Below are 26523 nucleotides of genomic sequence, written 5' to 3'. Positions count from 1 at the left end.
TTAAAATGGTTCCTGAATATCAACAGTGTTGGTATTATTCTGAACAGATCGTGCAATAATGTCAGTTATAACAATTTATTCATATCTGCTGATATCCTCTACAATATACTTGCAACTTTGTCTGCACCGGCATTAGGAAAATGTCCTGTATTTTTTTAAAAAAGGAACAAACATTCCAGTTTAAGTAATTAATATTTCTTAACTAAATGCACCAAGTCATAGACAATGAATTTTTGATAAAACTGTGAGCATGCCTAAAGCAACAAAATCACACTTTTGTTAAAGCATTTTTAGTGTGTATTTTGCACAATTTTTTAAAGTTTAACCTCTGTGGATCAATGTGCTTCCTTAAAAGACTTTAATAAATTAAAGTGCAGAGAGCTTTTTTTCACCAGGCAGAAAAAGCTGATGAGACAGGTTTAGTTTAATCTCAGGCAATAGAAGTCATTAACCATTCTCTCAGGGATTAAAATATAGCTTGCCCTTTTCTTCTCTCACTTATCATTAGCATCACTTTAATCTCCCAGCGTTTCACACTGCTATTTTAATCATTACTTACTGCCTTTTGACAAGTGCAGAACATGCTTTTTCTCATTGAGGCAATATCCTGGTTTTAGCTGACAAATGTAGGACATAATGTAAAAATATCAAAGTGACATCTCTTAAACACACCTTCATCATAAAAATCTCTAAAGTTACAATATTCCTTTGTCTAATGTTTCTATTGAAATTATCATTTGAAAGGTTTTTCTCTTGCTGAGGCAAAAGTTTGTTCTAAATAACACAACAACCAATTTCAGATGAGTGATACACCAAGTATAGGTATTTAATGGATTAAAATATATATATATATACACACACCTAATATTATTGTGTCTATCCAAGATATATGGTCATGAACTTCAAAGTATTTATTGTAGAAAGAAATACTCTTCCCATGCAACTTATAATAACCAAATATATTATGATGAAATGCTGACCTGAACAGCAGTTTTATGCTTGATATTTGTATTCTATAGTCGCCTAGAAAAAATGAAGTATGGCAAGTTTCATATCTTTTATCATTTATAAATTTGTCACTTGGCTGTTTCATTCACTCAACATTAAAATAAACAGGTGACATTAATGTAAAATGATACAGTTTTCAAATAAAGTAATATAAAAATGTGCAAAAGGCTTTCAAATTTTACACTGCACATTTTAATTAAAATCTCCTCGGACACATTTTAAACTGTGTAATCCTTCTATTTTTAGAAACCTGTATAATGTATATTAACAGCTTCACATCTTTAATTCTAATATTTAACACAACATATAATCTAAGATACTAACAATGGTGGAATGATATATATTTTAAATTGAATTACTAGTGGAATCAAACATCTATTGTTTCCTGTCTCACTTAGATTTATGTAGACAATTATAAGGACTTAAAATACTCTCTCTTTGAAATTATATTTTGATTCAAAAAGGAAACTAACAAAAATAATTGGTAATTACAAAACTTTATTTTTTTAAGTAGTAACACAATTCCTAATGTTTGGCCCCAAGCCCTTTAATCTAGTCCATCTGTAATGATCTCATAGTACTTTCAACCATTATTTAACTGTTAAAAGAAAAAAATATGTTGCACTATATGTTTCAACAATAAAATCCCTTCTTAAGCTTCACAAAGCAGAACAATTCATTATTTGATCTCTTTCCAGGTTCAAAGTCTGTCTTATTGCAATACTTCAAAGAAATATGTAATCAAAGACAAACAGCTGTGAAAACAATCTTTTATTACTTTATTATCATCTAACATATATCTTTAGAGTAAACCAATGAAAAAGTTGGGCATATATATATAATTTATATGTACTTAAGTATAAATAGACATATATGTCTTAACATAGAGTCCGATCCTGGGAGGTGTAATCTCAGTTTCCAAACCTGCATCCCACATGATCAAGCCCCTAACTATTTAGGCCTTGATTCTGCAAAGACTGAGGTTTAAATAAGCAGTATATCAGTACTTCTTGTGCGCGTAAGCAGCATCCACATGGACACTTAGTGCATGGCACGCTGCAGTAATGTAGATATAAGTGTAAGTGAATATATACACACCTGTCCTTAAACATGAACTTTATGCACATGAATAGTCCCATTTATGTCAATACTCATATACATACATGCATACAGTTAAGCATGTGCATACATGTTTGCAGGATTGAGGCAGTAGGTAATCTCCCATAACCCATACTATATATCAGGGGTCGGCAACCTTCGGCACGCGGCTTGCCAGGGTAAGCACCCTAGCGGGCCGGGCCAGTTTATTTAAATGCTGACGCGGCAGGTTCGGCCGATCGCGGCCCCCACTGGCCGCGGTTCGCCGTCCCAGGCCAATGGTGGCGGCGGGAAGCCGCGGCCAGCACATCCCTCGGCCCGCGCCACTTCCCGCCGCCCCCATTGGACCGGGACGGCGAACCGCGGCGAGTGGGGGCCGTGATCGGCCGAACCTGCCGTGTCAGCACGTAAATAAACTGGCCCGGCCCGCCAGGGTGCTTACCCTGGTGAGCCGCGTGCCAAACGTTGCCGACCCCTGCTATATATAATTACATCATATAAAAAAAAAAAAAAACTGCTAACATATTATTCAGGGTGCAAAGTCAAGCACTGAAAAGTCCGGAAATATCAGATTTTAGGAGGATTGTGCAACCTTAATTCCGTACCTTTGTGTGTATGCATTTTGATATAAGCTTTAATTATGTGACCAGTATGCTCAAGAAATATGGCCTTTTTATACTCATCATTCAGCTAGCAGCCCCATCTTGTTCACTGTAGACCAGGAATCGGCAACCTTTGGCATGCGGCCTGCCAGGGTAAGTACCTGGGTAAGGCCCGTGCCGCTTCCTGCAGCACCCATTGGCATGGAGCGGCGAACCGTGGCCAGTGGGAGCCGCGATCGGCCGAACCTGCGGACGTGGCAGGTAAACAAACTGGCCCAGCCCGCCAGGGTGCTTACCCTGGCGAGCCGTGTGCCAAAGGTTGCCGATCCCTGCTGTAGACCATGCAATTAACAGAATAAATCACTTCTGCATGGTCTTCCCTTAAAATGTTCATCACCAGGGCCGGCTCTAGGTTTTTTGCTGCCCCAAGCAAAAAAAAGCACTGCACCCTCCTGCCGCCCCAGCCCTGGGTCACTGGTAACTCGCTCCCAGGGCGGGTCATTCAACAGGAATTTTGGATGTGCACAGATCACAGACAGGATTGGTTCCCATATGGTTACAGAACTGCAGTAAAGTGGAACAATTTTCAGCTTGTGTGATTGAAGGCTATCTGGATGCATATTATAAGACTATCCTACATAAATGAGGAAAAGTTGAGGTGCCTTTATTATTCTTTTGTTCCATTCTTTGTTTCTTTGGGGAATTTGCCAATGCAATATCACTGTCTTCCTTTTAAACAAATAAAACTAAAACTTAAAAATAATAATAATAATAATAATAAAATCAATGGCTGTTGAAAATTGCAAGTCCAGTCCTAATAACCACTGGGAAGCATTTCTTGCTCAATTTATTCTACTTTTTCTACAGCAAGTTACAGTGGATCAGTATATTTGATTTGGGAGAAATGAAGTAACAGCTGCCCAAATTGAGCTTGAGCACTCCTGAATTTTGAGGGTGTTCAAATCTGGAAGGCAGGTGGTGGATTCCCTTTCTGAATATTAGCTAAATCGGGAAAAGAAAAGTCAATTTCTGCTTCCATGGCTCAGAAGTGTAAATCCTCCTAGGTGCCTGGTACTGTATCTAAAACTGCCCAGTCTAGTAGAGCCTCCCCTCCCTTACTTTTCATTTTAAATTCTAGTGGGATCCACGTACCTGCCTTGCTAGGCTTCAGATAGAGAGGTGCAATGTCCACCCAATTCTTTCTTTGGGGGAGAGGCCCAGGGCTGGGGCGGCAGGAGGTGCGGGTGCGGGGGGGGGGGGAAGAGCCCAGGCTGGGGCGGCAGGAGGTGCAGGTGGGGGCCAGAGCTGGGGCAGCAGGGAGAGCGGGTGCAGGTGAGGGGGGGAGAGCCCAGGGCTGGGGCAGCAGGAGATGCGGGTGGGGGCCAGAGCTGGGGCGGCAGGGGGTGCGGGTGGGGGGAGAGCCCAGGGCTGGAGCAGCAGGGGGTGGGGGCCAGGGCTGGGATGGCAGGGGGTGTGGGCGGGGGAGAGTCCAGGGCTGGGGCAACACAGGGGTGCGGGGGAAGCCCAGGGCTGGGGTGGGGGGCGGCAAAAAATCTAGAGGTGGCTAGGTTTTACCTACCATTTACAGCAAGCTGCAGCATGAGGTTTCAGTTCCACACTCCTTTCTCCTCCCTTTCCTGTTAATTGCGGCCGAGGGAATGCTGAGAAATGTAGTTCTTTCCCTGCTCCAGGGCTGGCTCTATAGGCAGGGAGCTAACCAAGGAACTACAGCTCCCATGCTGGATTCTTGCGCCCCTGCAAATTTGCCGCCCCAAGCACCTGCTTGCTTTGCTGGTGCCTAGAGCCGGCCCTGCTCATCACAAACCTTACAGATTTACCTAATGAGATAAGAGAGCATTCTTATTGCCATTATACAGATGGGGAAACTAAGACAAAGAGAATTTCCAGAATTCACACAGTGAAACGATGTCAGAGCCAGGATTAGAATTCAGGATCACCTGACTCTCAACCATGTGCACATTCCTCCAAACCATACTGCCTGTAGAGCTGAGCATTCACCGCTCCCATCAACTTCAGCTGCTGCAGTGAGTATGCACCACTTCTACAAATAAGGCCCCAAGTGTCTCAAGCTGGGCAATGAGGAATATGCCATTAGTGGCTACCTGCCCAAGTTTTGGTTTAAGTGAGTTGCTCAGCATCACAGAAGAGGTCTGTGAAGGAGGCAGCGATAAAACTAAGTTCTTGTGTGTGTCATTTACCTGCCTTAACCACAAGACCTTCCTTGCTCTTCTTGTAGCTGCTCCCTTGGTTTTCTATGTACATTACAACATATAGAGCAAATGTGACAGGGATCCTACAAACAATCCGATTCACTAAAAAACTTTGATTTATTTCCTGAACTCCATCTATCCTGTACACTGAATTAGGAAGAGACCCTGCAGGAAAATATATGATGTGATCATAAAATTAAAGACTATATCCTGATAAATACACACAGGACGACAACATTTTGGCTGCACAGGCAACCTAAATTCTGGCATTTCCTAACTTTCAAGGGCTTTACTTTGTAACCTAAATATTTTTTTTAATGTAGGATGTGGTGTGGTGTGGTGTGGTGTGGGGGGGTGGAGGTAATGTAATTTCCTACTTTTATTTAAAAGGGGAAAAAGTTATTTGATTTTCTATTTTTTTTATGCAACTGTAGCAAACTCCTGCCCTGCCATGCATCACCAGCATGGCTTGATCCCTGAACCTTCAGCACTCCTTGAGCTACTGACCTAGTATAATAGCTGGTGGCAGCACAAGGTTCTTAACACAGGGTAGTGGAATGGCTGGGGCCATGTGCTATGTCCAGGGGATCCCCAGGCCAACTCTCCTCCCTCCACCCCACCCAGGATAGGGGAGAGAGGGAAGTGCTTCCCCATGTGTGCCAACCACTTGGGCTATATGTTGAGTTTGATGGAGTGAAAGGGGGGCAGACTGACCCAGTCAGAGGTATTGCAACAATGTGCAAAGGGGGGGGGGAGTGAACCAAACCCTGTATATGGTGGAAACCACTTCAAGCCAGTGGGTGCGGAACCCCTAGTTCCAGCACCTATGGACCCTGTTCTCTTCTTCCTCCCTTCCCCACTATCAAGAGAGGATCTCTGCCTATGGAATTCCCTGTGCATTCTGTGCTGCTGATGCTGATGCTTTGGTCGCAAAGTGGGCCTGGGCCTTGCCCTAGATTACAATAATCATATTCAATTATTATTTTGGCAAGCTGCCATAGTTTTTCCTGGGGAACACAAGTAAGAGAAGGGAAATAATTTTCAAAAGCTCATATCTCAGCCATACCAAATGAAATTTCAAGGGACCCCCCTCAAAAAAAAGGCACTCCTCTGGATCCATGGCTTTCTCCCTGCCAAATTATAAAGGCTTGCTGCAAATAGCAGAAGTGTTAGTGCTTCTTAAATAAAAGTTTCCAAGAATGTTTTATAATGGAAAGTGTTAGCCTAAATATAGAGGCTGCTAGAGCAATAAAATCACAATGAAATTATAAGAACAGTAATTAAATCTTGTTTTTCAAATTAGCCTATATTTGGGAGCTGAGTGGGGCAAATATCATTGTGTCCCATAAAGGTATCAGGTTATGTTTCCTTGCATGCAATTTCAGATGCTGTTCAATTACAATTTAAAACACACCACTGCATGAGACTAATTCTTTAAAATACCTCCCTTAAATTAATACTAAATATCCAACACATTATGAAGAAAACAAAAACATACAATGCCTTAATTCTGTGAGTTGCTGAGCCAGTTCTGTAAAATGCTGGATACCCTCAATTCCAAGGGCATTCAGACTTCATAGGATCAATTCCCAACTTAAATTAGCATGTTTACTAGGGCCATCAGGAAAAAAGGTAAATTCAAGGTCTAAAATAACATTATGGTATAAAAATCTCTTACTAGTTACAGTTAGTATCCTCTCAATCAACTACTGTGATGTCTCTACAAGACACACAGCTGCTCTAGACATTTTTCTTTAGTTTACTGAAGTAATCTGGCAGCCACTGTAGAATGAGCTGGTAAGGTGGATCAAAAAGGGAATTTAATTTAACAAACCCTGGATTTCTCACGGCAGGGTAGATTATTCTAGAAACTGAAAGATTATAAAAGTATTACTATGGATGTACTTAAAATAACTGCACATAAATAAACAGGTTCCTAAGGGATCTCAGTCAGTCCAATGTCAAAGTAAGTGTTAAATCTGAGCTCCTCTTTTGCAATCATGATCTCTAGGTACATAGAGAAAGGCCAGTTCCTAGCAAGACCAGTTCATTTCTTATGTGTTACAAAATCAGCTATAGAATAAAAGTTGCACCTAATGCATGCCTCTGTACTTACGTTGCAAGCTGAAGTTAATTTCCTAATCTTTTTTCATTGCATCATGTCAGAGGTTATAAGTACAAAAAGGAAAAATACCTGTCACTCCAGTTCTTAACAATCTGACCTGTAAGTCAAAATAACTTATTTTCCTTTAATGTATTTCTCAGGGTCTCTTGTGGGGAACAACGGTAACCTTTAATAGAAAAGTTGTTTCTCCTTTTTTAATGACACAATCTATAAGTAGTTCTGTAGCACTATTTTATATTCATTGTTAACAGCGGGGCAGCAGCACTGTGATGCAACTGTTAAGACTTTCAGCATTTTCATGACAAACATGTGTTTTCAAGAAGTTATAATTTGGCCATGAAAAAACTCACTGGAGGTGCAAGCTGTCCTGCAGTGACATGACACTGCATGTCATAAGTAACAACCTCAGGACAGAATGTTAGGAAAAACAGGGAAAAAACCCAAATTGGTTGAGAGTTCTATACTTGGATTTCACCAACCATTTATTAAGTGTAAACTTCTCAGGCACTGTAACAGCCTTAACATAGAGTCACAGATAGTCCCCTTAGGTACTCCGATCTGTCTTGCCACCCAGGTAAGCATACTTTTGTGATAGATGGTCACTTACACCAAGGATCACAGCAATATTCAGGTTTCTCCCAGTCCCAAATGATTAGTCACTTACTCCACCTCAATTGTGCTTTAGATCTCACACCAAAGGCAACACTTGTAGGCAATCCAAAATAAACTATCTAAAAATTTATTATATCAGAAAAGGAAATGAGAATTATTTACAAGATTAAAGTAGGTAAACATTTATACACACAAATGAGTTCCAGTCTTAAATTTCAAAAAGTATTAGAAGCTTCTACAATTAACAATCTCTGTATTTCCTTTTGGACTAACCCAGGCTAAGCACTGGGATCTTTTGCTTTTGCATAGTAATCCTTGCCCCCCAAGAGTCCAAGCAACATAAAGATACAATTCCTTCTGCCCCCTTCTGCTTTGAGCTTCAAACTCAGCAGACGGGAGGGATTCACTTGCAAGACTTATTTTCATGGGGGAGGAAGAGGGGAGTAAATAAAGTCTTGTGTCTTTTTTAATGTTCCACTCTAGTCTGTCTGGTGTCGATGGGCCTTCCTAGTTCGGCAGGAAGTAACACCTTCTGTTGGAGATCAGCAGTTGACACTACTAATGTCTCTCTCCTGTCTGGAGATTTACACAGTTACAGAGGCTTACAATGCAAACACTCCAATATTACCTTACAATATGGGATACAGATGTTATAAGTGAGATTAATGGATGCAGCAACTCACAAGCATTCCATAAAGTCTAAATGCTAAACACATTTCTTATCATTCTAATGCCTATCTTAACCATACTAACACACCAACTAAGCCAAACTGATTCCAGCTATGGATTTCTCAGAGGCATGGGACCTCGGCCTGAGCTGGTAGCTGATTTGTCAATATCACAGGGGGCTCTGTTTGATCACACTTTTTAGATAAAACTGCTGATCTTGGACTCTACTGGACAGTCCTACTTGAGTACTGCATAAACAAAAAGACACCTCTACCCCGATATAACGCTGTCCTCGGGAGCCAAAAAATCTTACCGTGTTATAGGTGAAACCACGTTATATCAAACTTGCTTTGATCCTCCGGAGTGCGCAGCCCCACCCCCCATCCCCCCCGGAGCACTGCTTTACCGCGTTACATTCGAATTCGTGTTATATCGGGTCACGTTATATCGGAGTAGAGGTGTAGCAAGTGTTGAAATATAAGCTCTGTGGCTTGTAAGAATTTATTTTACAAATTTTGAAAGATGTTGTATCATGCTTTAAGGGCCCAATCCTTTTTCCACTAATGTCCATGGAAGATTTTTCCCCAAATCCACTTAGAGCTGGACTGAGCCCTTAGTTACACGAGTTTCTATATAAATAAACTTTATAAGCTGGTGGACCAATTCAGTGGAAACAAACAGGGGTAATCAGCAAAGGTTTTCTTCAAAGGCTAATGCTTATAAATAGAAATCAAAATAAGATAAGACAAAACAAACAGAAAAATTCCCCCACCCTGGGGTTCAACCCGATTCTATGAATCAAGGTGTGAAGTCATGACCGTTCCCTCAGCCTGCCAAATTATAGTCTTTTCCACGAGTACAGTCCAAAGGAGGAGAGAAGCAGAGCTAGGGTTACCCCTTGTTCACCAATAAACAGGCAGTGCTTACTGACTTCAGCCATATTTTATCTCTGATGACTCACTGAAAAACTGAAATCTAATACCTTACAGGATATTACTATTTAGTGTGGACCTTTGCTATAAAAAATAAAAATGACAAATTATATATTTCATTCACAAGGGTGACTCCTGCACATATACAGAAGATTAGCTTTTCTGGTCAAAATTTTTAAGATGTTTTTATCACATATTCATGGATCTCCCAATTGCTTGTGGATGTTCATGCATAACAAGGGTAGAGGAAATCAATTTGAATCCTTCTCTGTTTGCAATTTGGAACTGCTATATGGATCTGCCCATGAAAAGGGTTTCCAGATCTGCAATGCTCATGAGAAATGATCAGCCTTCAATCATTAATTAGCCCTGTATCTGGGGCTAGATTTAAGTATCTGATGCTAGTTCAAGGTGCAGACCTTTCAAATGGCCACATAGAGCAGGCTCCTCAATTATTCCCTAACCTGAATTTAGATGGACCCACATAATCTGGAGCGTATTTACGCATGGGTCACAACAAGGAATCTGAAAAATTCTTCTATGTTGGCTTATTCCAATTTTATCCAAAAGTGTCATATACAAAATATAGCAATCATCTGCTTAAACTGTCCATTAGGTCATGAATGTTGAATTCAGTATGTTAAATTGTAAGACAAAACAGAAGAAACTGCAATATGTTTGGAATGTTCCCTACATGCCAGCAAAGTGAAGCCTTGGGTCCTTCTTGGCTGAAGCATATTCCATTCCATTGTTACTTCCTTATAGCATGACACTACTAAAAAGCAAATCTTCAATCTCTCTTCCACTTCCTTGCTGTATATAACACATAGCAAAAAATGTTGTAATCTTATTAAATTACCATTCTGCTAGGCTTCAAAAACTGGAATTTTACCCATGCTTTTTCTGCTTCTCAATATACCCACCCTGAATAATGGGTGAACACTTTTTTACCCAGGAGAATAGTAGGGTAGGGAGAGGGGAGTCTACAGCAGCCTGAGTCAATCAAGAATATAAACATGTAATGAAATTTGTGATCTTGGAATATCACCTTTCCAATCAACCGTTCCTTATCCATAACAACCACCAAAATGAATCATATCAAGTAACACAGATATAGTCCCAGTTAAGAAGCAGGAAAAAAACCTGAACAAAAATGAAAAACAAAAAAGTTTCCCCCTCTCTTTTCTAGTATGGGGTGTTCTGAATTGGTGTACTGAAATGAGGAAACAAAATTTGCAAACATAATTCCAGTTTCTACACTCATCTGCCAGTCCAGGAAACAGGATCTGCTCAACAATCTGAACTGAAAAGTTAGGGGCTATCATCCAGGTACTAAAAATGGAACTCTTTGAAATTCTGACCAGAGGTATAGGGTTGCCAGGTGTCCGGTTTTCAACCAGAAACTCTGGTCGAAAGGGGACCTGTACAGTGTCTGGTCAGAAGTACTGAACAGATACCAAAAGTCCGGTTGCTGCCAGCGCGTGTGACTGCAGTGAGGCACTTGCAGAGAGCTGGGGGCAGTATGGCTGTGAGCCAATCCATGCCGCAGGATTATGCATCCTATTTTCCACCCTCCTCTCTGCTCCCTGACTCTCCACCATGCAAACATCCCCCGCCCACTGCAGAAACACCCCATCTTTGTGGAAAGCTGCTCCAGGGGCTCCGAGACACGCTTAACCGGTACCAGAGCTGCAACCTGGGCTGGGGATCCCACGCGGGGTGGCCACTTCACTTTGCAGCACCACCTCCTGCTTCGCCTCCCTCCCCGTGCGACTCGGATGGTGGCTTGGCCCGACCCAGGAGGGCAGGGGAGCAGCATCCTTAAACCTCAGAGCATGCAGCTCATTGCAGAGCCTGGCCTCCAGCTCGCACACACAGCGTGGGGAGGGAAGGGCACTTCCCCCAGCCTGGCCCAGCTCACCCAGACAGACAGACTTACAACATGACCTGCCCTTCCTCCCCATGATCACTGCTTGCAAATGCCACCTGGAGCCTGGCCCGGGACATGGGGACCGGGGACGCCAGGTCATCAACCCACACCAGGCCCCTCTCACACAGGGCTGATTCCTACCTGCATCTTGTGGGCAGGCTCTGCTTTAGCTCCCAGCCCAGCTCTGCAGGTGAGTCCTGGGGGGGGGGGGAGCGAGCGAGCAGGGCGGGGGGAGCAAGTGAGCAAGTAGGGGGCAAGGTGCTGTAGTGTCCAGTTTTAAGAAATTGGAAAGTTGGCAACCCTACAGAAGTAGCCTTCGTCTGTACCAGCAAAAAGCATCCAAACTAATGTTTGGAGGTGGAATACAAAGACAAGTCTACTACTCAATATATGTCTTTCAGTCCAAGAAGAAAATTGCTTGAATAGCATCCTAATCTGATTGGGGAACACTATTCCTTCCATTTAATAATCTTCTCTCACATACCCACAAATCTACTCAGCTGAGGTATGTTTCTGAGGCCTTCCGACTCCTTAATTATCTATCACAGAACAGACATACTGGCAAGAAAATGACATTGAGTTTATTTACACCTCCTTCCGGCCTCCCCCCCAATTTTAGATTGGAGCAAAGAAGGAGAATATCTTGCAACTCATGACATTGTCACTGACTAACAAAGGCAGAAACAGTGAAAGACTTCCCCCCCACACAAGCATTAAGAAAGGGAGTTACACAATAAAACAGCCAACTGCCCTCAGTCAGACAAAAAGTTAAGGCTACCAGAAATAAAATATTAATAGAAGTCAAAAGAAGGGCCTACATACCATGGGCTTATAAAGTGATTTGTATAAATATTTTTTAACCCAACTTAATGTCTAGCTGAAAATGATTGTTCAAAAACTGTAAAACCTAACAGTGCTTTAAAGAATCTCAAAACTAAAGGGATGGTATCTTTTAAGTTACCTAGAACTCTCCTTCTCCCACTTTCCTCGCAAAAAGGTAGCACTAAGGGCAGAAATGCAAATTTTCAGAATGCTAAGGATCAGTCCCTATTCCTAACCTTGCTATAAAAATCCAAGATGTTTCTGGGATTTATTTTCCTAAGTGTAGAACACTGGGGTGGTGGGTGGGAACAGCCCCGTAATACTATTGACTTCATAGAGCTTAACAACATATTAATGATTTTCCTGGGAAACCTAACCATACCGATCTCAGTGTCGCAGCCTCAAATACCAAGCCACAAAGATTGACGTTTTGGATCTGTTTGTAGTACTTTTCTTTGACTGAATACATCAGAGGCTACTGGAAAGGGAAAAGGATCACTGATGGCTAACCAAATGAGCTCCATGAGCCATGCTCTTTGAAGACAAAAGAGTAAGGCCTGGTACACACCTACAACTCAGATTGACCTCACTACATCACTCAGGGCTGTGGAAAAGTTCGAACCCTGTGTGACACAATTAGATTGACCGAGGCCCCAGTGTAGACACAACTAGGTTGATGGAAGAATTCTTCTTTATGTACCACCTGTGTGTACCTATATTGATGGGAAAAAACCTTCAACTGATGTAAAAAATGTTTACAGTGACAGAGTTGCAGCACTGTAGCTGCTGTAGTGCAGACATGCTCTAAGGGTACGTCTATACTTACCCACTGGTTCGGCGGCAAGCAATCGATCTTCTGGGATCGATTTATCGCGTCTTGTCTAGACGCAATAAATCGATCCCGGAAGTGCTCGCTGTCGACGCCGGTAATCCTGCTCTGTGAGAGGAGTAGACGGAGTCGACGGGGAGCCTGCCTGCCGCGTGTGGACCCGCGGTAAGTACCTTTAAGTTCGAACTAAGATACTTCGACTTCAGCTACGTTATTCACGTAGCTGAAGTTGCGTATCTTAGTTCGAACTGGGGGCTTAGTGTGGACCAGCCCTAAGAATAGAATAAGCTAAGCATTGTCCCCTTCTACTGTACAGATTAATGAATAATGGAAGAACTGTCTGGAATGCCAAAAAGACATCTTGTTTCTGCTATACTAGAAAAGCATCTCCCGGCAAAAACATTGAACTCTTCATGCTCTACTATAGCCTTCAATACAGATTTCCGTTCTACTAAAGTAAATAATGTAGACATTTGTATCTGCAGCATCTTTGGGCACCAAAGTCTCTTTAACACCCATCCTCAAGTGTTTCAGAGGCCTTTCTTGAGTCCTAATATTTGCAGTGAGACCTTTACATCAGTAAATACTTGCAAGAAAGATGAATGTATCTAGCCATCATCCTAGTGGGTCCATCTATGAGGAGGACAATTGGCAGTTATTCTGCCTCTTCTGCTTAACTGCTGGGATAACTTTTTCACCTGAACTGGTCTGTGTATAGATCGATTTCTGGGAACAGAAGGATGCCCTTCAAATGCCCTTTCTTGGCCAAAACTCATTCCTGCAAAACCTCAGGAGAAACTTAATGCATTCCAGGAAAAACTTAAGTAAGCAGATAGTCCTTGCAACATGCCCAACAAATTCTGACTGTTAAACTGAGGGAAGTGAATTCCAGAACTGAGGATCCCCTCCATTCAAATGCCTTCAACAAACTAGAATTCAGATCTGAATCTATTAGCAAATCTAATAGCAAAAGCATTTTAGCTGATCTAAACCAGTGGTTCTGACCCAGGGCCCTGGGGGGGGGGGGATGCTACAAGCAGGTTCCAGGGGCCACCAAGCAGGGCCAGCATGAGACAATCTGGGGCCTAGGGCACAAAGCCCCACTGCATGTGGTTGAAGACTGGGGCCTCGAGCAATTGCCCTGTTTGCAACCCTAATGCTAGCCCTGGCTTTTATATGCAGAAAAACAGTTGTTGTGACACAGGTGGGCTGTGGAGTTTTTATAGGATGTTGGGGGAGGGGGGGGATCAGAAGGAAAAAGTTGAGAACCCCTGATCTAAACTACCAGGAAGGTACAATAAAGAGAAATTTCTAAGATAGTCATGGAGAGCTTTAGAACATAAAAGACTGGCACTTTTTTCAACCATCACTGGTTTTCCATTTCCAAATATGAAATGTCTGAGCATGCCTTGAAGTCACAGAGCCAAATGCAAAAATCACTGAGTTGTTGCAGTCATGCATGTACACATATGCTGACTAAAAATCCTTCAGAGTTTGTTTTGAAACTGATGTTAGAATGTGCCATCACTGAACAAAAACAAAAACATCAAAAGTTCACATGACACTTCATCCATCATTGCTCCCATTATGTCTACATATTATAGGACTCTCTGCTCAGTGCACGATGCTGCACACCATTTATTAGTAGGCATCCAAGTAAAACAAGAGAAGTTATGGCGGATGTCCCAGCTGTAACTTTAAATTTGTTTTAATGCATCTTCATATGTGATTAAAATCTTCTCTGTCTTAACTATGTTTAAATATAAATTTATAATATTTGAAATCTGAGATTTTCAAAATGCATATGAAATTATATTTAAAACCAGTCAGCCACTGATGTGTTGGATTAAATCTAGCTATAATCTATAAAACACCATTAAAAATGGGTCAGGAAATTAAGAGAGCACTTTTTTTTTTTTTTTTTTTTGGTGTATCAGTTATCTCAAGAAGTCTAGCTTATTTGCCCTGGGTAATTATACTGTCTATAATATGTAGCATTCTAAATATGACGTGATTTCTACATATTAGGTCATATAAAACTTGTATAGCAGTCTTGGGGGAGTAAAGTGGGGGAGGGTAAACCGGTTTATTGTTTGTTCTGTTTACCATGCATGGTAAATTGACAATACTTAAACACTTTTTTTTTTAATCTGGGTCTTTTCTTCTTGGACCAAGGAATTTTCTCCGTCACAGAGTAATAGAGCTTGAAAACTCCAGCATCAGCAGGGAAGGCAGGCACTCCTTAGCCAGCCACTGTGTGAGAGAGAAAATGCAATTAAGGCTCCCACCAGGGACAGAGAACTAAACAAAACCTGCATCTTCACACAAGAGCCTTTTTCTTCAATGTGAAGTACAAGGCCTCAAATCTTGTTGGTGAGATGCTAGCATTTAAGACAACACACTTTCAGATTTTCTCACAGTGGATCAAAGTAAATAATGCAAGGGCAGCAAACAAAAGGGAAAACTTCAGTGCGCTTACATTAAAAAGAGATTACAGGGGCCTTACAAGTGATTGAAGGAATAGATGACATTTTCAGAAACATAAAACTAAGATCTTTAAGCACAGCTTGCACAATGATGCAAATCTAGCTCACTGACACTTTAGCAAGGGAGACATGTAAGCAAATTACTTCTTCACATATATAATGCAAAAAAAATCATTATTCCTAACTCACTTATTTTTAATGTTTATATGCTCACTGAAGTCAGTGGGAAATTTCTTATTGACTTAATCAGGAGCAGCATCCTGCCCTAGTTTTCTCATATATCTCTGCCTTTCCCTTCCCCCTGTTTTAGTATTTACTAAATACATGTGTTGATAACGTGGATCATTAAAGTTACAAGCCTCCTCAAAGCACTGCTTCACTATATGCGTATCAGCCATCATACAATTCCCAGTACATGAGCTCACTACATGGGTCTGAAAGATCCTCCACTTCAGTTCCCCCTTTTCCCCAAGGATAGCAATCACTTGCAGAAGTGGAAGTAGTACTTACAGAAGTAGCCTTCCTTTATATCAACAGCTAAAAATTCTTCTGTATTTCAAAATTAACACATACAACCTACTGTTACTTTAACTTAGGCCTTTGAATTGATGCTACATAGACCCTACTGTAATGGGCTCATTAGAAATAATTAGCTTACCTAGATAGTTTTAAGTGACTGAGATCTATATTCTGCCCTTGTTTTCGCACAAACATCTTATTATCTTTGCTGGGACTAATGTGTGCAGAACAAAGATGGCATATGACCCTTAGTGCTAAAATATGCTACATTTTAAGAATAAAAGATAAAGAAATCTGAAGCATACTGATATACGCTTTCTAGATAAAGCAATAGGATCTTTAAAAAAGTTTTTGCACTGGAAATAAAACTTGAATCAGAGTAATTTTAAATACCCCATATATATATATAGTGCACACTGTCCTCACTCACTTGAAACTGCATGGATGTACCCAATAGGAACGCACAGAAGGTTAAAAACACAAGTTTTTAACACAAGAGAATGCCACAATGTCAGTGGCATTCTCTTTTAATGGGGACGGTTTTGAAGCCTTACAAAAAAGTTAGGGAGCACAGCCTCCAAACTCAGAAGAAATTAAAGGTACACATACAAATCTGTCTGATACCTGGACTATGAGTGGCATATTGGGTCCCCCACAGTTCTACCTGGTCTCTCATATGCAGAATGGCTTGCAGAAGCCATACACCCACATTTGTTCCCTACCTTGCAAAAACTGGAAGTTAATTCTGCTTGAGGCTTTAACACTAGTTTCTACCTAACATCTCTCAATATGATCTGGGAGCATACTCTGCAGATCAGCTGATCCTCTGCTCTAATCAATCATACCCCCAGCTAACTCAGATTACCCAGCTGCTATGAGTTGGTGCAGCAAAAGATGCCACTTAGGTTTTACTCTTCCCTTCCACAGGTTTGGGGATCTCTCTGCCACCCCACTGTCACCTCCCTCCCCCGCCCCGCCCCAAACACACACACAAAGTTTTCCTCCCCTTCATGTCTCACAGTGAATGGAATCATTTGGCCCATAGTGAATTTGGAACTGAACTAAGTTTATAGTGGTTGTAATAGTGAGAAAAGAATACTTCATAGCGTGTTTACTTCAAGTTTCTCTTGTTATGGAAAAAGTAATAAAATATAATATTGAATATAATAAAAAATAATATTATGATCTTATAATGATTACAGGCCACATACTGCAATCCTTTCTTAGGGAAAACTGTTCAAATAAATGAATGTTTAGTCTGGTTAAGGACTTATTAAAGACTGCAGGATTTTGTCCTGCTGTATGCACCTTTAAAGACAGACAGTCCTTGAGGCATAAACCCTCTCATCTATAGCACATTTTCTTTCTATTCATGTGAATTCACAAAGGAAGAATTATTATAATTAGGTTATGTCGTATAAAACACAAAATTAATTGTGATTATCAACAAAAATTAAAAATAGTTATAAAAAGAATGAATTATAGAGCTATACTTTATATATACTTATATACACAATATAAGATGGAAACATTATTGTAGCTTATCCTGAAAGAGCCCCCACTTCGTTGCTAAACTATAATTGCTACAGACCATTATTTCAGAAAACATTTCAAATATTGATTTAAAATGTTTGTGTCTCAAATATTTCAATTCACTCAACTAAAAACCCACTCAGGAAAATTCATTTTCCAGGAATCAAATCAATGCTGGATAATGTGAGTGAATGACACTAATTCTTATTTTAACTGCACTAATTACAGAAGATAAATAATAGATATTACTTATTAAAACTCTTTGTTTAGAAAATCAAAGCAGAAAAAAATCAGTAGCATTCAGTTAAACAAATAATATTTTACCTGGTGTCATTATAGTAAATTAAGTAAAATTCTTAACAATTCATGCATCCACTTATTTTTATCTCCTAAGGTTATTTTATCTTGTTTGCTAAATGTATATTTTTACTCTATTATAATTACTGTGCATTTAATAGAGAAAGCAACTGGAAAGCATAATGTGAAAACTGGTAAATGCAAGGAGTACTAAACCGATATTGCTGAGGTTCACTATTTGAATGAATATGAGCATTACAAGTTACTCTACTGTGGTTTTCAACTTAGAAATCCCTATATAAAAATCCCACTAAGATTAATCCAAGTTATTGTAAGTGAATTTACAGTGTGCAATTACAGCGATTTCTGAAACTGTTGCATGCGGGCATACTTGCAACAACATATGGTTTTATCCAAAAGCAACTGAGATTTGCACTATGTGGTATACAACCTTATTAAGAATAAAAACTGAAACTATTATATTTTAAATTTTCAGTATCTAAAAATGCACAGTTGTAAAGCAAAGTTATAATTTTATAAGAACACAGAATATAGTGTTAAATGTCATTTTTAACCCATTACATGTGTTCTTTTTTGACATACACTCTTTCATGTTATGTGAGTGATTGCTTATGCAATAAGCCTGGGAAAAATGTAAATTGTATTTCCTCATGGCAAATTGCAACTGAATTAGACTACTGGGCAGACATAAACAATGCAATCAAATTCCCTGGCTTTTTTATTGAGCCTCTATTTGACTTAGTATACATTGGAAAACAAAAAAATTGTGTTTCTCAGGGTCTGTGACACTGCAGGCCATGAGAGATTCAGTGTCAGTGCCGGCATACAAATTTATTAGTCTATAAAATTTGACATTCTCTTATTTATTCACAGAAAGGACAAATACGATATTTTTTCATACTTACTAGAAATATCTGGGAGTGTTTATAAGCTGCTCCATCTGGAGGATGCAAATAGTCGAGGCTGCTTTACAATTCAGCAGGCAAAGGCCTGCTGAAGGATAACAAATGACTTCATGGTGAAACAGCTATTGAAATTCTTTCAGTACGTGATATTAAAAACAACTGAACAAACACAGATAAGGGGCAAATAGGATTTGAAACAGACCTTTTTTTTTTAAAACCAGTGTAAAAGAAAAACAAATGGAGCTCCTAGTTGAAGCTATACCTTCTAGTCATTTCTGTAGATCGGTTTGCTTTGGTACTTAAGATCTCTCAAAAAGCAATAGGGGCTGGCCTGGGTTCGGTGGCCCAGATTTAGAAACAATAACAGAAGTCTCTTTCTGGACTGATGTTTGATTTCTGAGGATGGGAAGGAAGAACAACTTCACCATTCTTGCAGAAAATCTTGACTTACAAAGCGGCATCTTCCTGACTTTGGAGAAAAACTGTTTCCTCTGCAGGTGTGGAAGGCCCAAGGAGACAAGTGGGATAAAGACAAACAGTAATGAAGGTACTAGGTGCAAATTACGTACCTAACTCAATTCTGAATCAATAATCAAATTCCTAACTTACTTTGCAAATCAAAGTTGTACCAATAGGAACTTCTGTTGAATGATCAGGACAGCAAAGATTACTTTGTGGCCTGATGATTTATCTTTTCTATTTTGGTTAAGCAAAGAATGTATTTAGTTTGTTATTCTCATTTTATTCCCTTCTGATAAAACAAAAATCTCAAATACACCATATAAAAGACAATATAACAATAGGTTGATTAACATGAATTCATATGAACAAAGAATTCACCATACCATTTCAGACCCTAGATCTATCAAGTGAAGTATCAGACTTTAAGTCCTAGCAAGTCCAACACTTCAGAGAAAAGAAAGAAAAACTCACAGTACACAGGGTCAATTGTGCAATGTTGTGCATGGGAAAAGTTCCTCCCAGAACCCTAATCATTATGATTTTACACCCGGAAGCATGAGATTGCTTTATTTTAGCATGCATGATCATTCATGTTATTAATGGTCACAGAATTATCCAACCCTTTTAAAAATCCTGCCACAGTATTTGATTTAATGACCTCCTGCATCAGAGAATTCCACAGGTTGACAACACACTATTTTTGAACACCTGACTCACATTGGTGTGCAATTCCTCATACAAATAGTTCCAGTGGAGCTGCTCATGTGAGGAACTGCTCTCCATCATAAGTAAGAGGTTCACAAGCTGGCCCTATGTAAAGTAGTATTTTCTGTTATTTCTATATTTGTCAGCCATTAATATTATTGATCATGTCTTTGTTCTTGTATTATGGGACAGAAGGGACTCATCAGTTTTTACAAACACCTACAATGTTTTTTTATAAAACTGATGAATTTGGATTGTCAGTTAAGGATGTGATTTTTTTGCCAAAGTTATACTAGTAAAAGCCCTGCTGTAGACACCTTTATTTATACAAATATACTCAAAAAGGTACAACTTTTATGTGTAGATGAGTCCCTTGTTTTACCAGACCTGTGCACTGACACAAGGTTTAGTTTTTAGTGCATTTATTTCTAATACTATTTCTTATAAAATAGGGAATCATCATCTACACACAGAAAGTCTTAGCTATCAATAATAAACAATTTCTTCTAAATTTAAATCTTCCTAAACTCTTAAATGTTTAGCAAAACACAGGACACCTCAATACATTTCCTCCTCAAGATGTAAAAGATTTAGGTTTAAAAAACAAAATTTTAAACCTACTGATACCATAAGCATCTGCATCTTCAACTAACTATTGCTTATGGGGAGGAATGTTCAATGTTATTCAGATTGGCTAGCAGTAGGGCTAACAGCATTCCTGTAAACTTTCTAGCCCTTGAAATTTCCACCAGAGATCCAACAGCATGTTCCAGTGTAACAATCTAAGGTTGCTATAATTCCCTCAAGCAAAAGACATTCCACATTCCCCAGGGCATAGATGTTCAACGAAGTGACTTGCTTAGCAAGTGAACATTCCAGGAAATGTTAAAATTTCAACCTAATTATAAAGAAATCAGATTAATTAAATAATCATGTAAATGGACATTAAAATTTTAGATGGAAGGCAAAATACTATCACATTAAGTCTTGTCTATACACAAACTTGCATCAGTTTAACTAAAGGTGGAGTTTTTTTGTTTTTTTTTTTTACATGAATTTATTTAAACTGGTGCAAGTTTACCGAAACAAGCCACTCTTAAAATGAAATAAGAGCACTTCCATGCAAACTTGCAACCATTTAACTTAACTGACATACAAACATGCCAGTAGTAAAACTGGTGCAAGTTTGTGTGTAGACAAGGTTTAACTCTGAAACTACATGTTAAATCAATGACTTCTACCCAAGATGTTCAGATATAATGAACATACTTAGATGCAAGTGTAAAAATCCTCAACGGCTAAACATACTACAAATCCTACTGGTACACATGTTTTCTGCCCAATGAATCCATATAAAATATTTTATGTTCATGAAAATCTCATGTAGCAAGTGTAGACTGTTTCTATTTGAAATGTTTATGATTTTTATAGATTTTTTTTTCCTTTGGGGGGAGGGGATTTTGACATAGACACTTAATTGCAGCTAGTTTCAATACCTTTAAAAGCCATGCAATGCACTTTCTCTTTCAACTATTCAAGTGGGTTCTATTTTCTTTCCCTTGTTCCAAGAATTTTGGCATTTTAAATATTGCTGATTCAAAACACTAACATATCAGCTTCTTTTAGGATTCCCTAACTCTAGTTGAGGACAAGAAATTGAGGCCTGGCTTTTCTATTTTCTCCCTTCCTGGGACTCTGATCACACACTATTTACCTTAATTTTGCTATGCAAGAATCAGTATATGGAGCTATTATATTTTAGTCTTCCTGTATAAGCAATCATCCTAGTGCAGGGGTCGGCAACCTCTGGCACGCGGCTCCCCAGGTAAGCACCCTAGCGGGCCCGGCCAAATTGTTTACCTGCTGTGTCCACAGGTTCGGCCGATCGCGGCTCCCACTGGCCGCTGTTCGCCATCCCAGGCCAATGGGGACGGCAGGAAGCCGCGGCCAGCACATCCCTCGCCCACGACGCTTCCTGCAGCCCCCATTGGCCTGGGATGGCAAACCGTGGCTAGTGGGAGCCGCGATCGGCCAAACCTGCAGACGCGGCAGGTAAACAAACTGGCCTGGCCCGCCAGGGTGCTTACCCTGGCGAGCCGCGTGCCAGAGGTTGCCAACCCCTGTCCTAGTGTTTACTCTTTGGTATGTCCCTTTAATATAAAGATTTAAAAAAAAAACAAAAAACAAAAAACCCACTACTGAAGGACAACCAGAAGGTTTTTATGAATAATGCTGCTATAAACTTTGGAGACTAGGGAGAAGAAGAAGAAAAAAACAGCGTATCCTAACACAGATTGTGGACTTCTATGTTAATTCAATTCAGGGTAACCAATATATTCACTCTGGCAAACTGAAGTTTAGATTTGGCTTCATTATAGATGTACCTTCTATCTAGCATGAAACAAGACTCAACTTCCTTTTACTAGCCAGTAAGATATCTGAACTTTATCAGTACTTAAAGGGTCAAAATTTATTATCATTTCAGTTCATCTAATAAGTAATGTTTTTGCCGAACAAAACCAATTCCCAATAAATTCTCACTGTATTTGTGTGCTCTGATTTGATTTAGAGGCCTGTGGGGAGACACCATTTGGTAGCACAGGAACACAGAGTGGTAGGTGGTACTGAGGAGAAGTAGAGCTCATGTGCCAGAAGTGTTATTGTGTCAGGTTGATTTATTGAGTGAGCTTCACTTCACCGAATGTTGCGAGATATTTATTTCCCTAAAGGCTCTGCAAAGATATGAACAGACCTGCATCCACAGATGTCATCATTGCTCATTTTACCGAGTCATGAAATTTTCTCAACTGCAATTTGTCCATCTAAAATTGCTGTAACAGAACAATGTCAATAGTAGCTTCCTACTCCCTCCCTCTACAAGATACTCTTGCCACACATCACCTTGTAACTTCACAGAGTTTAAAGAGATACAGCGAGAACAGTTTAAATGTTAAACACTTCCTCAAGTTCTCCATTTGCTTATTATTCTGTTAACTAGTGGCACTGAGGTAGGAAGGTATATAAAGAGGAGAAAAGTAGCTGGACCCAATAAATCAGAGGTTAATATTTATATTTTAAAACAGGACTAGGTTAACCAAGTAAGAGAATATACAAATTGGTGATAAGTTAAAAAGTGCTAGATGAACAAATTTAAATTAGAGTCTTAAAATAAGTCTTGTGACCCTGAAGTAACATCTGTCTGATCTCTACTTCTTGTTATGGAGTGTCTTAATTTGTTTTCTTCTTCTGACAGGTTTCAGAGTAGCAGCCGTGTTAGTCTGTATCCGCAAAAATAACAGGAGTACTTGTGGCACCTTAGAGACTAACAAATTTATTAGAGCATAAGCTTTCGTGGGCTACAACCCACTTCTTCGGATGCATATAGAGTAAAACCACTATATGCATCCGAAGAAGTGAGTTGTAGCCCACGAAAGCTTATGCTCTAATAAATTTGTTAGTCTCTAAGGTGCCACAAGTACTCCTGTTATTTTTTCTTCTTCTGTTTTTTGTTCTTCAGAATAATCTGCCAAATAGTGCTGCCTCAGAAATACAACATATAAGAACTCATAGTCTTCATTTTACTGGAAGTGACAAAGGGGAAAAGAGTCAAATTAAATTTGGCCCAATTTTTGTGTCTTGTAGAACCCCCCCTAGCCCACTGTGCACACATTTACACGTTCCTCAGTGCTTTTAGAAAACAACACACCTTAAAACCAATGTCAAAGGTATGCACAGGTTTTGTTTTATGGAAAAGTCTTAAAAACTTGAACTTCCTTAGAAACAAAAGTGAACTTAAGTCTGATTTCACTGTCCCAGATGAAAGGCATGCAAAAAACAAACAGCATGACAAATGAAAACTAAATTCAATTTTTAATTGTTTAATTTTTAATAATTTAAGGTGTTCTGAATAAAATAGTCAAGGAAATGTGGATGCTTTTAATACAGTAATTTTCACTTCTATGTGTCTCTTTAAGGTTTACTAAGGACAATACCTTTTTATATGAAGAAATGAGAAGTTTCTAAGATGTTGATTAGAATCAGATACATACAGTATGTAAACAACATTATAAATGCCTGAACTATTTTTGGAACTTTATCCAAAATAATTCAGTGTGCTACAGATTGAGGTGTATCCATGCATGACAAATAAAGTGTATGCTGGTGTCCTATGTCAGAATATGCTGGTTTATTTAAATATGTTAATATTTCTCATTATGCCATTAACAATAACCTTCATCCATTTGTGAAAAACATTTTGCCAAGCATGCACATAAAAAATTAGCAAGTGAAGCAAAATCACCTTAATTTGCTTTGGACCAGCAAATAACCAACTAATTTGCAGAAATCCCTGCCAAGCACTCATATTAAATGCTTCATGCTTATTTTATGACCTCTGCTGCTCCTCTCCTTCCCAGGCCCTGAATCATATGATCATTAACATATTGCAAGGTCTGAAACTTTATTTTTTACATTCTTTAATTAATGCCTGTTTATAGAAGGCCATAGGACTTCAGATCCAGTTAATGAAACTTCGCTCCCCCAGGCCCCTGGAGCCCAATAGAGAGCTTTCTCCTCTGTTGTTTTAGTAGCTTTTTTCCAACTGTTTGTTTATACACACTTAATTGATCTCTTTAGTCCCAGAAGCATTCCAGAGACGCAACCTGTTCTGAGGCAAACTAAAGTTTTTCCCCCCTTCTTTATAAAAGCCCTGATTGCCCAAGGTTATCAGTTTTAATTTGAAAGTTGAAGATTCAGCTTTATTTACACTGTCTAAAAGACAAAATTGATATAGGCCCTGAAGTGTTCATTTTTACATTCATATACAGCAGAGTGGATGGCAAAGACAGACTATATATAATTATTTCAATGTAGAACTAAATAATTACTAAACGCTGCTATGTCTTGTTTTATTGCATTCAAGAAACTCAGTCTTCATAACAAGTTGAAAATAAGAACAAATCAGCCTGCCAATGCATGAAATTTTCATGGCTCTTCAATTTACGTTTTACATATTCCCAATGACAAGAATTTCTATTATGCTATTCTCTTTTTTTCCTGCTATAATTAAATTAAAAAAGTAATTGGCTGGTGCTGCACACTGCTGCAATGTCTTAATCACATAGACAAACAGTTTTACAATAGCTTACACCATTTGCCACATGGGGCAATGACATTATTGTACCAGGCTATAAACCAGAGACAGATATCACATACCAGCTATCAACTACTGTGTTCAATCTCCTGGTGCCTGCTTGTGAAAACAGAAGGGAGAGGTACATTTAGTATCTTGATTGGCAACTCTATGTCTGAAATCTTAATTAACTACAAGTGACCAAATCTGGCAACGTGATAGGAAGCAAGATTTGAGGTTAAAAAAGTGCCATAAGCTTTGAGTCAAGCTTTTTTTGGGAGGAGAGCAAAGGGTTTAGTAGTTTAACACTACTGCTTAAAAAATATGTATAAAAATTTATTAAAGCTCATAATTGTTTAAAAATAAATAAAAAATTTTCAAAAAGTGCTACAAAGCAAGTACCAAGTAACTATTTGCTATGAACACTATGTTTCCATACCTTAAAAGGACTAAACAAAATATGAGCATTTGGAGTTATGTTTTTAAAAAATTCTGGCTAATAACTCCCTCAGTTACTTTAGATAATTCTTTTAATAAATTCAAACATTCCAAAGGTCAGAAGGGATCATTATAATCATCTAGTCTGATCTCCTGTGCAACACTGTAGAACTTCCCCCAAAATAACTCCTGAAGCAGATCATTGTTTTTCCCCTTTTTAAATAAAACTTCAATTAGAAATAGTATAATTTCCAAACCATACTTAGGTCTTTATCCTGTAGGCATCCTCTGTATAGTAAACAAACTCCACAGCTTGTACCTCAAAGATGACATGCAAACACATATCTATGGACAGGGATCTTCAGTTCCAAAAGAGCAGAAACACTCATTACATGGGAGCATTCACCACAAATCACTAGCCCCAAAACTATGGCTGGTACTAAAGAGTTACTGCACACTTGCAAGTCACTGTGTATGTGACACACCTTTTTTGGAGGGTGCTTTGATTTAGCCAGTGTTTTGGTGTTTCAGGAAGGGATGGTTCCTTTTCATAATTTGGTAAAATATACATATCAGCTACTGGAAAGGAGATCTCCTAGATGCACCTAACACCCAACAAAACTAAAAGGTACCAAACACCACTGCTGAAAGGCCAATAGAGCCAGGATGCCAAATCTGCATCTGAAATGGACCCCAGAGTCACGGCTGTGGGCAATAGAAGCAGTTTAGTGGGTCAGCTGCAAACAATTGGTCTCATTGTTATTAAAGCTATAGAGACCCCAAGGCCACAGTCAGCAGTTCCATGGCTCCCTGCAAAGCCTAAGATTGGTGAATCACTCCTGTTTTAAAAACAATTAGACCAACCGCATGGGGTGCCAAGCCCTCTGACCTAAGCTCCCTTATGATGACAGAAGTGTTGGTAGTCTGACATAACTGGCCCAAGGGTAGGGGACAGGGGCAAACTGATGAATTAGTTGAAAGCCCCAGATCTGCAAGTGTAAACTTACTGATCTGGAAGAGGTGATACATTTACTTCCTAACTGCAGGTGCCCATCAGCAATAACTGCCTAAGGCAGTGTAGACAGATTGGTTCAGAGTTGGATCATGTCCTAAGCCAACTGCAAAAGTCCCATTGACTGACTGGTTCCTGATCTGGGGTTGAAGTCAC

At 39.5% G+C, this 26523-nt stretch overlaps 1 protein-coding gene across 1 annotated transcript in view; it reads right to left on the bottom strand.

Moving 5' to 3' along the window:
- Positions 1-26523, bottom strand: part of DACH1 (dachshund family transcription factor 1) — a 432844-nt gene that overhangs the window by 322682 nt on the left and 83639 nt on the right. The window lies entirely within an intron of this gene.

Source organism: Emys orbicularis, chromosome 1 (assembly GCF_028017835.1).
Source record: "Emys orbicularis isolate rEmyOrb1 chromosome 1, rEmyOrb1.hap1, whole genome shotgun sequence".
Lineage (NCBI taxonomy): Eukaryota > Metazoa > Chordata > Testudines > Emydidae > Emys > Emys orbicularis.
Note: the sequence above shows the minus strand (reverse complement) of the source record. Positions and strands in the feature narration are given on the sequence as shown.